Source organism: Mirounga leonina, unplaced genomic scaffold, assembly GCF_011800145.1.
Source record: "Mirounga leonina isolate KUSES-001 unplaced genomic scaffold, KU_Mleo_1.0 Mir_151, whole genome shotgun sequence".
In the NCBI taxonomy this organism is placed as follows: Eukaryota; Metazoa; Chordata; class Mammalia; order Carnivora; family Phocidae; genus Mirounga; species Mirounga leonina.
Window position 1 is genome coordinate 39,849,802 of NW_023270377.1, and position 15,902 is coordinate 39,865,703.

Sequence of the window (15,902 nt, forward strand, 5' to 3'; positions counted from 1 at the left end):
TATGAGAGAAAACATACACATTATTTGATCTTTAATTATCTATGATATGTGGATGCATAGGTAGTAGCTAGATAGATGAATGGAGGTCTGAAATGATTAATGTCAGACTTTTAGCAAAACTTCCAACTGAGAACTGGAAACAAGGTGGAAGAAACAAATTAGGACTGCAGTATCTATGATAAAGTTATTTGTGTGCCGCTTGTCTTGGTGCATGCAGTTTGTAAACTTAGTCCTCTATCTTATAAGTTGTCTTAGAAGTTAGTCTTCCTATCTTACAATTTTAGATTATCACAAGTAGAATATTAAGGAATGATTCTGTACCATTCCATAGCCCAACAAATGTATCTAGTGTTAGAATACGGGTAACTGTGTAAGGAGTACATTGATTCTCTTGATTCTGTTCTCCCAAGGCAAGACATTCACTTAAAGAACAACATTTATATTAACTCACAGATGAATAACAAATTTTCCTCCCTGGAAATTCACATAAATTAAGTACAAACACATAATGTGCCCAACTGCTATAAGGTAGGCTGTGAACTAAGGAATGTAATTTTTTTAAATTATGATAAATTTCTACAGCCAATCAAACAAGCCTAACTTAGAAGGGTATGGGCAGATATACCTTGTAGGGTTTGATCATTTTACAAATAAGATATATCTTAATTTCCCATCACAATGAAGCTTTATTCTTGCCATGTGATTAAAAAAATTAAGTTTTAGAATATGTTCTAAGCATCATGATTTTAAAAATCAGAAGATTCAGTTATAATTTAGATGTAGATTTTAGTATTTAGTTTATGTAGATGTATAGATATATAGCGATAAATAACACACAGATAGATTTCAATTTCAATTAACTTCTGACACCCTAAAGCATTAAATGAAACCATACAGTTAAAATCATACACAAAGACTTTTTTCTTTTTTTTTAATTCATGACAGATAAAATGAGGGCATATGTTCCATTTCTGGTTTTATTGGTATAGCTACTTTTCACTGATATTGTATCTTTAGGATTTTTTCCTTGCAGGTTTGATCTTGTAAAGTTAGAATGGATGGGAATCTTTCTATTGCCTTCATGCATTCTGTTTGTGGTTCATACTGGTATAGTTTACACTAAAATTTCATGGGAAAAATGTTCTGAAAATACCTCAATCGATTAAACGGAAAAATAGGAAATTAACCTAACAGTGTCCTGTATTGATTTGATGCATTTAAACTAATTACTTGAAAGCATATCCATCTGTCTGAAGAACAATATCCTCTATACCAAGATTGTATCATTTAACATATAAATCACCTAGGCTAACACAAATATATATTTAATTTTCCTTCCAGAATTGCCACTGCAGGGTGTTAAACTGTTATTACTGTAACAAAAGTGTTCCAGTAATGAATTAAACAGTTTAATGTTTTCTGCAGTGGGTTAAAACAATTCAGTGTGGAACTTAATCTTTAGAAATACTGAAAATACTGAAAATGTGCAACCATCTCACAACTATGAACTAACCTACTTGAAACACGTTGTTTGGAATTAACAGCATGTTTATACATGAGTTGAAGAGTTTAATGGTAACAGTAGGATGACTTTACCTTTAAGATGAAAAATCAGAGAAAGAAGGTTTACTTTGCTGGTAAGTATTTCCATACAGAGATATTTCCCCACTGTGCAAATAGTAAAGCTAAAAAATAAGCAACTGTGTCAAGGATATATTGAGTTGTTTAGATATTTGCTACGAAATTACATCTTTAGGCCCCTAGGAATATCTAAACAAATAAGAGATAAGACATGTATCAGAGAAAAGGAAAGAGAAAAGCAGGATAACAATCGCATTATGTAAACATACAGATGTGAGTGGGAGACATCTGGGAATACTGTTATGTAGAACATAAGTTGCAAAATTACAGGTATTTGGGAATGTGGAGAGAGAAGGAGCAAGAAAATACAGATCAAGACTAGACAGTGAATGGTCTCATAATTTAAGGATTTTTATTCATTTATTATTTTTCAATTGGACATATTAAACTAAGGGATGGCAAATCTGCAGTTTAGAGGAGTCCAAGAGGCAATGTGTTCACAAAACTCCTGGGAGGGAAATGTAATGAGATCTTAAAGAGAGAGGATGGCAATGGAAATAAAGAACAGTTAGCCTTTTACTGCATTTGGGGAGATAGAATTTTAAAAAGAAAAGATGGTTAAATGTGAGAAGTAATGGAGATAAAAACATGCCAATAACTTTTTTTATTATGTTCAATTAGCCAACATATAGTACATCATTAGTTTTAGATGTAGTGTTCAGTGATTCATTAGTTGTGTATAATACCCAGTGCTTATCACCACACATGCCCTCCTTAATACCCATCACCCAGTTACCCACCCCCCACCCCCTCCCTTCTGTAACTCTCAGTTTGGTTCCTGGAGTCCAGAGTCTCTCATAGTTTGTCTCTGTCTCTGATTTCTTCCCATTCAGTTTTCCCTCCCTCCCCCTGTGGTCCTCTGTGCTATTCCTATGTTCCACATATGAGTGAAACCATATGATAATTGTCTTTCTCTGCTTGACTTATTTCACTGAACATAATACCTTCCAGTTCCATCCATGTTAATGCAAATGGTGGGTATTCATCCTTTCTGATGAGTAATATTCCATTGTGCATATGAACCACATCTTCTTTATCCATTTGTCTGTTGAAGGACATCTCCGCTCCTTTCACAGTTTGGCTATTGAGGACATTGCCGCTATGAACATTGGGGTTCAGGTGCCCCTTCTTTTCACTACATCTGGATCTTTGGGGAAAATGCCTAGTAGTACAATTGCTGGGTCATAGGGTAGCTCTATTTTTAATGTCTTGAGGAACCTCCATACTGTTTTCCAGAGTGGCTGCACCAGCTTGCATTCCCACCAGCAGTGTAAAGCGTTCCCCTTTCTCCACATCCTCACCAACATTTGTTGTTTCCTGTCTTGTTGATTTTTGCCATTCTAACCGGTGTAAGGTGGTATCTCATTGTGGTTTTGGTTTGTATTTCCCTGATGGCTAGTGATGTTGAACATTTTTTCATGTGTCTGTTAGCCATTTGTATGTGTTCTTTGGAGAAGTGTCTGATCGTGTGTTCTGCGCATTTATTGACTGGATTATTTGGTTTTTTGGGTGTTGAGTTTGAGAAGTTCTTTATAGATCTTGGATACCAGCCCTTTACATGTAATATCATTTGCAAATAACTTTCAAGTTTCCAACTAGGAGTATGGGTATTGGCATTTTGCTTTTGAAATGTTTCAACAGGGGCACCTGGGTGGCTCAGTTGTTAAGTGTCTGCCTTCGGCTCAGGTCGTGATCCCAGGGTCCTGGGATCGAGCCCCACATCGAGCTCCCTGCTCAGCGGGGAGTCGGCCTCTCCCTCTCCCACTCCCCCTGCTTGTGTTCCCTCTCTCACTGTGTCTCTCTCTGTCAAATAAATAAATAAAATCTTTAAAAAAAAAAAAAAAAAGAAATGTTTCAACAGTATAGGCTAAACATGTATTTTAGATAACAGTTACCAAAAGAAATCACCTATGAAAAAAGAGTGAATGAGACACATCACTTAATAAAACATGCTATTTGGTTTGCTCCCAACTATTAAGGAACTAATCAAAATGGTGTAGTCTGCAGTCTGCTCTGTACCAGCACTTAGATCTGAAGCCTTTTCATGTGTACATAGTCTAGCATGAATAGACCATATTAAAAACAACCAATACAATGTTTCCAATAGATAGTGGTTTTATTGCTCTTAATTATCAGATGGACACACTAAATTACTTTCTTATTTTCCTAAACTTTTAGAGGTGTGTTCAGTATAAACTGAACATTTGTTCCACCTAAACTTTCAATTCATTAAGGACTATTTCCATCCTTAACTAAAATTTGGTAATTGACATTGTGCCCATGTTCCTAGCATCCATGTTGTGATATGCAGTATTATTATCAGTATTATTTGGGAATTAAACTCTATAATAATGACTTGTTTTGACTGCACCCATTTGGTTTAGTTACATTTGAACTGCTATTTCTAAAACCTATAGCCTCAGAGATTTCACAAAAGCATATGATTGTTGGGGGCAAGGGAGCACTGAGAAAAATAAAATTGAGAACCTGAAGGAAGTTTACTTGATGCAAAGAGGAATGCTGTCTTGGTATCTGTGAATTTACCAGGTTGTTTAAGTATTAGAATGCTTAAAGCTCTTGGTGCTTAATGAGATCTAATCCTGTTTAACTTTTCTAACGATGATACTAGCTTTAGCTGTCTTATTTAAAGATGCTAATATTAATGCAGCCAATTAGAAGACAAAATCACACAAAAACATTTTATATTGTCTGAACTTTGATTCGACAATAACTGAAACTGAAGGTATATGAAGACAGAGAAGAGAGAGTGACTTGTCAGCCTTGGTCAACCTCTGGGTTTTTTTTTTGTTTATTTGTTCGTTGTATTTGTTTTGTTTTCAGGTCTTTGACAGAGATAACTGTACTAACACAAGGTATGGTACCTCTAAATGACTCAGGTATATCCCTTCCGAATCCCTATTTTTTGTATATATTTAAGCAAGAACAAATAGTCCAGTAAGTATTGCTAATAAGCAGGATGAACAGGAAATCCTAATTTTGGAAAAATGGAGAATGTGAGTTCAATTGAACAGTTCTCATGAATTAGTGCTTTTCTGTAGCAATGACAAAATTCGTTTATAGTGACTATCTGATCGTTTTCATCCAGATGGTTTTGTCATCACTTGCAATTTTTAGAGCTTTTAGAAAGTTTCCCTTGGGTTCTGTGAACTACTTCTATGACACTTGGTAACATGTGTCACCACATCACTTTTATTTATGACTGTGAATTTTCCCCATCACAACCGGTTCCTCTCCTTGAAAAAAGAAGAATACGTAAAGGTGATGGTAATAAAAATCACGAAGACATTTATTTTGTGTAACTCTGATGTGGGGAAGGGTAGCATATAAATTCATCTTGTCAGGAGCAGAAATATATTTTTGTCCAATTTTGAAGCAATAGATTTTTCTGATGACACTGGCAGGCATGTCTAAATATGTTCCAGGGAGCTGTCAGTGGTGATAGTAGGAGAGGAAAAAACTGTAAATAAAGTGATAATTACTTTCAAGGATTTGTAGACGTTTATGTTCTTTTGGTAGTAGTTTAATGATTAAATACTTCAAAATGTAGAGGATATTGATAGTATATGTTCATTGAACATCATTCTAAATAAAAACAACAGCAACAAGGAAAACGGTCAGTGTAGCCTGGGATGGATTCAAGATTTGAAAAATAAAGCATTAAAAAAAAAAAATCTGAAACCATGACAACTTAGATGCCTAGAGCTTACTTATGAGCTGAGTATATAAAATTTTAGGAAACCAATGAAATTTTAAGGTCAGTGGATAAAAACCAGCTATCACTTTCCTTTCAATAAATATTTGTAGTACTTTTGAACATCGTTCCTTAGAGCATTGGCTACATATGTAAGCATGATGCATTTAACAGAATTATTTCTGTCCTCTGAAATGCCAGAAAATGCTTGGGGAAAAATTTAAACCCAAGTATGAGAGATGGAAAAAAAAAATCAGTGTCATAAAAAAATACTGAAAACAAGAGGTAAATAGAAACACTACAAAGGGATTTATAAACATTGAATTTTACCCAGAGACTGCAGTGGCACCAGGACAGCAGATGGCAAAATGCTAACAGCACAGGAAGACGTCCAAAACCACTGGAAAGTATAATTCAAGAAGCTAGATGAGGCACCAAGGGACTGTATGGACGGTACCAAGTGTGAGGCAGTCATTCGCACAGCCATAGAATAATCTTCAGCTTTCCTGGCAGAGAAGGAAACTGCAGCAAACAAGCTCAAACTGGGAAAGGCGCACGGTACCATGTTACAGGATGAACTCCTAAACGAGGTGGCAACTGTGCACTTAGTGTCCTGCATAAAACCTGTCAGTGGGCAAACGGGAAACGAGGGACTGACCGCGGACCAGGACAAATCCATCTACATAACACGTCCCCTCACCAGCTCGACGTGAAAGTGAGAAGAGCTACTGAACATCCTTGTTCCCTTGCGGAAATGGTAGGATGCGGCATGTTGGAGACTGCCTACAAAGAAAGGCAGCCTGGGGGTCCAAGAAGAATAAATTGAGAGAGAGGGAGAGAGAGAATATTTCTGTTTTATCTGAGGAGATAACCCAATCAGATCTGCTACTTGGATTTCACTGATTACCAAAACCATTGAGTGCAAATTGAAAAAGTTTATAATGATTTATAAAGATAACTTGATTGTCATAGTGTGGGTAATCACATTTCTAGACAGTGAATACACTGAATACATATCTATAGTGATCCAGTATGTATGAAGAATAAATACCTTGCATTATTATGAGTTTGATCAATATCTGAAACCCCAGGCTTTAAAAAAAAAAAAAAAAGAAAGAAAGAAAGAAAGAAGAAAAAAGTGTAGAATTGCTTGAAGGAGTTTTGAAAAGATCCAGACTTCTCATTTTTGTTTTCAACTGATGAAACCAAAATTCTGTTATGACATTTTCCCTGTGTCTCATTTCCCCCAGAACATTGCATTTTTACTCTGTGTGTGTGTGTGTGTGTGTGTGTGTGTCTGTGTGTCTGTGTGTCTGTGTTGGGGGGTGGTTTGGGGTTAGGACTGGGAGACATGAAGGGTATTAAAGTTTTGCCAGTTTTTTCTAGTAAAAGACCACCAGTGGTACCACTCGACAATACTCCTTGCAGCAGAGGAATGCCTCTTGAGGGTCTGTGAGACCCCTCATGAAGAAGGTGTTATAAGGGACTTGTAGGATTGGGGCTTTTGTTAGGTGATTTTTAGGGTAGGTTTAAGGAAGCTGCACTTTGTTCTAGAGGAAGGGCTAATTCTTTGATTGGGTATCTTAATAGATCTTATCTACAGTGAAGTGTACCCTAGGCTAAAGCAGCAATTGAGAAAAAAGTAGCAGTCATATTAGCAGGATAGGGGGGATTTTGGTCCTTTCTGTGGCTTAGACAATGATCATATTTGATTTGTGCTCAGACACAATTATGTACTGGTCTTGGTTTTATCTTAACTCATCAGGGCCACAGATGAGCATTGTCTAATATAAAATTATTTATGTTCATCAGAAGAATACCATGGCCTAGTCATGAATGTCAGGCCAGCAACAAGGCTTAGCTAACATTGCCAGGCCAGCACCTGGTTACCAGGGGTACTTTTCTTTTTCTCAGTGGTTTATGGTAAATTCAACTAATTACAAACAGGTGGCTGTATTTTCCAAATATTAAACAATATAATAATGACACTACTGTCTGTCATTGAACATAGTCCAGTCCATTGCATTCTAGGTCTCATTTTCCTTTGCTCACTTGCAACGCCAATGAACATGTTGCATATTCAATAAGTATAATGTGTATTTAAAAATGAAATACAGAGGAAATTATATTTCCCCTCGTAACCTTCTTCTTTCAGTGTTTCTTATTTTGTTATATTTCTGAGTTAAAATCGTAAGAGATATATTCCACTTCTTGTCACCTTTTTCTGATATATTCAAATTGTTACCAAGTCTTGCAGATTCTAACCAAGAAAAACCTCTTGAATGTATCCTAAACTCTCCACTTTAACTCTTGCCTAGTTTAGCTTTGAACTACTTCCAGTATTCCCCTATCCCAGCCTCTTCTTTTTATATAAGCAACTCTTCTCTTATTTGACTCCTTTTCAAAAGCATTTGGCACTCCTTCTTACCCCCTTCTGCTTAAAAGTTACCTTCCACTTATTGCCAAAGACTTTCTTTTGTTACTTCTTTTACCTCAATAGTTAGTGATTCTCATTCTTTTAACCCTTTATCAGTTTTTAAATATGAGAGTTCTAGTCTCAACCTGGCCATTGTCAGGTTGGTTCCTACTCAACCTGTTCACTGTCCCCTGCCCTGCCCTTGCCCGCTGTGCTGACCTGAAGGCTGTCATCTGCATCATCCAGGCTCCCTGCAGGGGACCCTCCCTCTATTCAGTGCACGACCAATCAGGCACCTGTGTTTCCATGGCTGTAGTACTACCCGCTCACCTGCAACCCTTAGCCATTTAGGACTAGCAATTGGAAGAGTTTACCACTATTGTGATTCTCCCAGTGCCTCAACACTTCCTGCCTGTTGTAACATAAAACTGTCTTCAAAATTCGGGTTTATGGGATTGAGACAGTATGAGATTGTCAGCACTCTGAGCAACACATAAATATTGGTTATTTTCCCTCTGTCTTAGATTTGCATCTCATTACATATATTTTTTTATTTTTTACTTTTTTAAAGATTTTATTTATTTATTTGAGAGAGAGAGAATGAGAGCACATGAGAGGGGTTAGGGTCAGAGGGAGAAGCAGACTCCCTGCCGAGCAGGGAGCCCGATGCGGGACTCGATCCTGGGACTCCAGGATCATGACCTGAGCCGAAGGCAGTGGCTTAACCAACTGAGCCACCCAGGTGCCCACATTACATATATCTTTAACATTCTTGATTTTTATCCATATCTTTACTGAATTTTTAACCAACATTTCTAACTACTACCTCTATATCTTCACTTATGTGCTTCATAGACATTTCAAATGCAATGTTTTGTTTTTTACTTTTTTTAGGATTATATTTATTTGAGAGAGAGCGAGCCTGTGAGCATGAGTTGGGGAGAGGGGCAGAGGGAGAGGGAGACGCTGAGCAAGGAGCCTGATGTGGGGCTCCATCCCAGCACCCTGGGATCATGACTTGAGCTGAAGGCAGATGGTTAACTGACTGAGCCACCCAGACATCCATTCATCTGGAGTACTGAAATACAATTAATTACTCATGTTGATGACAGACTGATCTTTCTGCATTCTGGTTATTTTTATAATCTTTGCCTATCTTAGGCACAATTATGTTCTGTAATCTAGCATAGTGTTTGTTACATAAGTACCAAATGAAAATATTGAGTAAGTGTAATGAAGGTTTGACTGACTCACCAATTTTAAGTCACTCTGTAGTTTCCTTTTCCTTTGTGAATAAATCTCAAACCCCTTTTCCTGCTATACAAAGCTCTTCCTAATTAGCCTCTTCTTCCTGCTTAGCCTCAGCAAGCAACAGTCCTGTCCTCACTCATTACTATTCCTTTAGTTTCCTCATCTGTAAATGAGACCTGTAAAAAGACAAGAGTTTGTAACAGTTTGGGGTGGAAAGGAATATAAAAACTTTTGCGCACAAGTGTGATTGTCTCCTCTTAACATTTTAAACTCTTCTTGCCACACTGGTATTTTAACATTAAATTGATCATTTCACATCTCTAAACATAAAAAAAATGACTTCCCATTATAATCAAAATGAAGCTGAAGATTTTTTAAGTGGCTTTTAAGGACTTAAGTTCTTTAGCAGCAACCCACACGCACACCTTCAAACCTCTCTTCGTGCAGTTTTTTCTTTGAGGTCAGCATCTCCATCACACTGAACTTCTTCTTTCATTTCTTGCTTTTTCATGCTTTCTATTACCTTAGTGCTTCTACAGATTTTGCCTGAAAGGTTTTGCAATGCCTCTTCCCCTTATTAACTTATTATAAGCCACCTGTCTCAGTCTGCCATAACTAAATACCACAGATTGGATGACTTAAACAACAACATTTACATTTCTCACAGTTCTGAGGCTGGGAAGTGCAAGTTCAAGGTGCCAGCAGATTTGATGTCAGATGAGAGCCCTCTTCCTAGTCTGTAGATAGCGATCTTATTATGTCCTCATAGGGTAGAGAGTAAGAGATCATTTCTCTCATGTCTCTATAAAGGCATTAATCCCATTCATGAGGATTTCTATCATTATCGCCTAATTATTTCCCAAAGGTCTTACCTCAAAGTACTTCTATTTGGTACTTCTACTCGTACTTTAAACATGGCTTTTGGGAGGACACAATCATAAGTCCCCCCTCTGCCTGGATTTTCACAAAATTACTAATTGTTTACAGGTATTAATATTGCACTGGACAGATTTAACAGACATCGAAGCTTCTTGTAATATTTAGTTGAGAGTACTTATCTGTTTGTAAAATTACATGTGTGTGATTATTTGATTAATGTAATTCTCGCAGATTATAAATTTCACTAGGACAGTTTGTATTTGTTTGTTCACCAGTGCCCAGTAGAGTCCCTGGTATATAATATCAGTTAATTAATACCAGCTAAAAGAATGTCCATATTTGCCTTGCTCTATAGAGTGGGTCCAGAAGATTAATCAGATTCATAAAGGAATATATTAGCCAAAAAAATATCAAGGACTATGAGACTTGGTGTTCTCTACACTTTCCTCAAAATCTAAAATCTTATGATTTTCTTATATTTAATGCATAATAAGAATATTTGCTATCAAATAATGCTTGCGATACTGTTGTTTATGTTGGAGGAGAGGAGGAGCCATACGAAGAGGACTGAGTCTATGCAATCATCTTTAAATAAAAGCTTTAAATATGGCAGGTATAGTAATATATTATTGTTATATAAGGATAAAAATTTAGAACTTTTTATAATTTTTCTTTTGGTTTGCTTAAAACTTGATGTTTTCAACTCTAAATGGAAAAATCCAATATAAGCATACTGATACATAGTCATATTGATTATAAGCTGGAAGAATACTAGAGACTTCCCTGAAGAAAAAAGAAATGTTGAAAATGTAATTATTTTAAATATCGGCCAACCACAACCATATTAGTAATAAAAGCACAATTGTGGGGGGTGCCTGGTGGCTTAGTCGGTTAAGTATCCAACTCTTGATTTCAGCTCAGATCATGATCTCAGGGTTGTGAGATCAAGCTCTGTACTGGGTGTGGAGCCTGTTTAAGATTCTCTCTCCCTCTCTCTGTCACTCACTCTCTCTCCCTCTCCTTCCCCCCCAAAAAACAAAACAAAACAATTTTTGTGTGATATTTTTAAATATTAAAAATAGGCTAATGGTAACCATTACTTCCATCGGTAATTAGGTCAAAATACTAACTTTTTACTCAGTAAAAAAGACACTTGGTAGCTGGAAGAAAGCATTCATGAATAGGTCTGATATATTTAAGGTTCACTTGCTGTATAATTGTGGGTTTTTTTTTGCCTTTCTCTATTTGACATGAAGGTGAAAGAAAGAATAGCCTCAGCAAGAAACAACAGGATCTTCTACAAAGACAAGGAACCATAAATAATTTTTCCTTTTTAACAACATAAGTAATATGTCCCTGAAAGACACATTTTGGCAACCTAGTGTGAAAAATCCCTATTAGATTTTTATCTTTTTCTTGTTTTATACTTTTAGCTGAAACATGTGGACATTCTGATAGATATAAGCCCAAAATCACTTAAGATAATTTGGATAGAAATGTAACTCTCAGGACTAGGTAAAATCAGAGAAAAATAGGATAGTGACAAGAAATGTTTCAAAAGTAGTGAAATTATTTTTTTAAATCTTTTTTTTTTTTTAAGATTTTGTTAGATCACAAGCAGGGGGAGTGGCAGAGGGAGAGAAGCACACTCCCCGCTGAGCAGGGAGCCTGATGCAGGACTCGATCCAGGACCCTGGGATCATGACCTGAGCATAGGCAGATGCTTAACCAACTGAGCCACCCAGGTACCCCTCAAAAGTAGTGAATTTAAAATCTAGTCCATTCTTTCTGCTATGCAGGGTTGAAGGTGCTAGTATTAGCACTGATTTTTGTTCTTGGTTAGAACCAGTTGGTCAGAAAATGGGGAAGTGTAACACATTAGCCACAGACACTAACAAGGCTCAGTATGGGAGTTGCTAAGACTTCTGGTGGGTTGACACCACTGACAACCTTTATAATTATCTGGGAAAAAGGTATATAATATTATCTGCCTCTTATAAAGGTGAAAAACAGTCCAAATGTCATCTAAAACATTTGAATGAACTTTGATTGCTATCGCATTAATAATGGATGTATTAATTGCATCTATAATCTTATGATTGATGGACTAATTAGTTTATAGTATTTAAATTTAGATTTTAATACTTTTAATAAAGTTATTTACTTTAATGGAAAGCAGCCAAACTAAATATAAAATTATTATTTCTTCTTTGGTTTAATTAAACATGTCTACCAATCCATGAGCAAAAACTAATGATGTAATGTATGGTGATTAACATAACATAATAATAATAAAAAAAAACATGTCTAGCTGTTCAAATCATGAGACTTTTACTATCTATTACTTGTAGGCATCATACCCTAATTGAAGATTTAAAAAAAAAATGAGAAAACAGAGTTCTGAGCATTGGCATTATGAGCCCAATGTGATAAATGATAGCAAATATCTATTCTCAATCCTCATTCAAAGCATTTCAGTTAAAATGTGAAGGAAGAAACATTAAAAGTTGCCTGCTAATCAAGTGGGATACGCTTCCTGGTTTTTAAATAAAATAATGTTTTGTCTTTAAAAAAGCAAAAACATAGCCTTGAATAAAAAGAAGCATTTATTCATTCTCAATGTACTATATGAAATTTGTATTTTTTCTCTCAGATAAGGAAATACTATAAGCTAGAGTTTTAATGACTATTATACTATTTTGTTACTGTAACCTAAGTACATTTGCAATGTAACAGTATAATAATTTTATTCCCCATCTACAGTTTCCACTTAAAAACACAAACATAAAAAATAGAATTAAATTTAGGAGCATAGTAATAACAATACTAATTTTTACTTTCAGAGGATTTTAGTTTGCAAAGTCGTCTCATCAAGATTATTTTTCTTGGTGAAGTTAAAAAAACAAAACCTTTTGGCACAGTATGAACCAGACTGCACTAAAATCCCTTATTTTTCTCATATTGGTACTTATTTTGAGTCCCTTTTCTCCTGTGTATTTCCAGTTCTATCTTCTATTACACTTTTAACTATTTTTGGGAAGTCTTTTTTTGTTTCTAATATCTAAGTGTTTTATGTACAGATACTAACTTTATTTTCCTTCAGTTAGGTCGCAATAGTCTGTATACTTACATGCATGGTCATTTTCCCCTCCTTCCTGTTTGGTTCTGTTGGGCATACATAGGCATCCAAAGCACAGCTAAGAACAGATAAGAGTGAAGGAAAAGATAGACTCATGTTCTCCTTCTATAAATACAGTATTTAAGTATAGTTTCAGTTTTCAAATTGTTTTCTTAAGTGGATATATTCTTTTTTTTTTTTTTTAAGATTTTTATTATTTGACAGAGACAGAGAGAGAAGGAACACAAGCAGAGGGAGAGGGAGAGGGAGAAGCAGGCTCCCTGCGGAACAGGGAGCCCGATTCGGGGCTTGATCCCAGGACACTGGGATCATGACCTGAGCCGAAGGCAGACGCTTAACTACTGAGCCACCCAGGCACCCAAGCTCTTCATTTCTGATGTTCCAAATTCCTTTCTATCACTTTTTTTACTTGAAGAACTTCTTTTGGCATTTTTTTTTTTTTAAAGTCACATTCCCTTAATGTTCCTTCATTCATTTCTGAAAGATATTTTTGTTGAACAAAGAATTCTGGGTTGACAGTTTTTTTCTTTTGGTTTACTACTTTCTTTTGGCCTCTTGTCATTTCTGATGAGAAATTCACATTAATTTAAATAATTCTCTCTATATTATGTGTCTGAAGGCAGTTTTATTTGATTTATATGTTTGGGGTTCATTACACTTCTGGGGTGTTCATATTTATATATCATTAAATTTGGACAGTTGTCACTATTTTCTCAAATATTTTCCTGCACCAATCACCTTTTCCTAACTTTCTGGTACTCCAAAGACATGAATATTGACCTTTTGATATTTCCCTGGGATCACTGAGGTTCTGTTCCTTTTAAATTTTTTTTTTCTCTTGTTCAGAATGAGAAGTTTCTGTTGATCAATCTTCAAGTTCTCTGTATTATACTGAACCCTTCCTTCATTCCAGTTTATTTTTATCTCTGTTATTATATTTACAGTTCTAGAATTTCCATTTAGTTGTTCTTTCTGACTTCTATTTCTTTGCTGAGAATATCTATCATTTCATTCTTTTCCAGGTTGTGTCCTTACTTCTTAGACCATGGTAATTATAGCTGTTTTTATAAACTTTGATAATTCAAACATTTGGGTCATCTTGGTGTTCGTGTCTGTTGATTTATATTTTCCATTAAAGTTGTTTAGATTTTCCTTGTTCAGTGTATGTCAGGTAATCTTAGATTGTATCATGGGCATTCTGATTACTATAAGATGAGACTAGGGGACTCTAGAAAATGTTGATATAATTGTGTTTTGTTCAGAAGGCAATCCACCTGGTAGGGTTTACACTTGAAGTTCCAGCCTGGATTCTGTGGACACAAGAGCTACTCTAGGCTGTGGTATATACCATAATTCAGTTCTCAAAAATCTTTGAAATACTTATTCCAGCCATTTTCACGCACATGCAGCTTGGGGATATACTACGATATAAAATGGTGACTAAATGGTTGCCTTTCTCCATCTTTATCCCCTCTGATGTTTTCTGTCCACTCTCAGATTTCCAAGGGTGTCCTTTTCTGGTATTCTGGCCAAACCGTCAGGGGCTTAGCTGCTCCTGTCATGTACTTCCTGCAATTTGTAATGCTTTTAGCAAAGAAGCACACACAAAAAAGAATATCCATTGCTAGTATAAACTCTACCTAACACAAAATGAAGAGAATAAAAAAGAGCTCCTCCATGGGGTCTGCCTTTGAGAGAATGCTAAGATACAACATTGTCTGATCAATAAATGGTGCTGTTAATCGGATATCTATAAAAAAATCTTGTCCCATATTTTCTATGATACACAATTCAAAAGGAGGGAATAATAGAACTAGTTGTGAAAAATAAAACCAAGAAAGCTTCTAAAATAAGAGGAAAAATAAGATTATCTTCATAAAGCTAGGATATATGAGTATTTCTTTAAGAATATACAAAAACTCTAACCATAAAAGAAAAATGAAGATAGTATTTCATTAAAAATAAGACCTTCTGATTTTCAAAAAAAACACATAGAGTTAAAAGACAGGCCATTTGGAAAGAACAAATCTATAATCCATGGGTATATAATAAAAAACAAGTATCCAAAATGTACAATAAAGTCCTGGAAATGAAAATGAAACCAGTAAGACAACCCAATATTAAAAAGTGATGGAAGGACTTTTCAAACACTTCACAGATGTGTAAATCCAAATGACCAAATGGAAAGGTGCCCAATACCATTGTCGTCATGGAAATGCAAATTCACACCGTAAAGAGATAAAAACTACGTTCATACCAGAACAACTAAAATTAAAACAACTGACAATTCAAGGATTAGTGAGAATGTAGAACAACTGGAACTTTCATTGTTGTTGGTGAGAGGCTAAATTTATTATAATTACTTGAAAATATTTTAGGCATTTTCTACTAAAGCTAAATGTATTTATCCAGTGATCCAGCAATTCCACTCTTGTGTATATATGTAACAGAAATGAGTGCTTATGCCTACCAGGAACAGATGTAAAAATGTTCGTAGCAGCTTTATTCATAATGGGGAAAGAAACTGGAAACAACACAAAGGGTCATCTACTGCAGAACAATGTAGTAGACAGTTGTAGCCGCAGTGGCTTTAATTTGTCCGTGATACTAAGTGGTCCCGGAGCGCACAGACTCTAGGCTTGGCCACGCGAATTGCTTTGGCTGATACGGTAACGTGAGGATAGCGTTACTATCCCAGGGCTTCAGCACTGGGGCTTACTTTCTCTTTTGGTTCTCTGCAATCCTTGTTTCATTACGTGGTAAAGCTTGAGGCAATTTGTCGGATGCTTAGCATGCGTGGCATGTGCCAGTTTTCAATTTTTTTAAACTCTCCGTTCAAATACACCTCTTTTTGCCTTGATTTG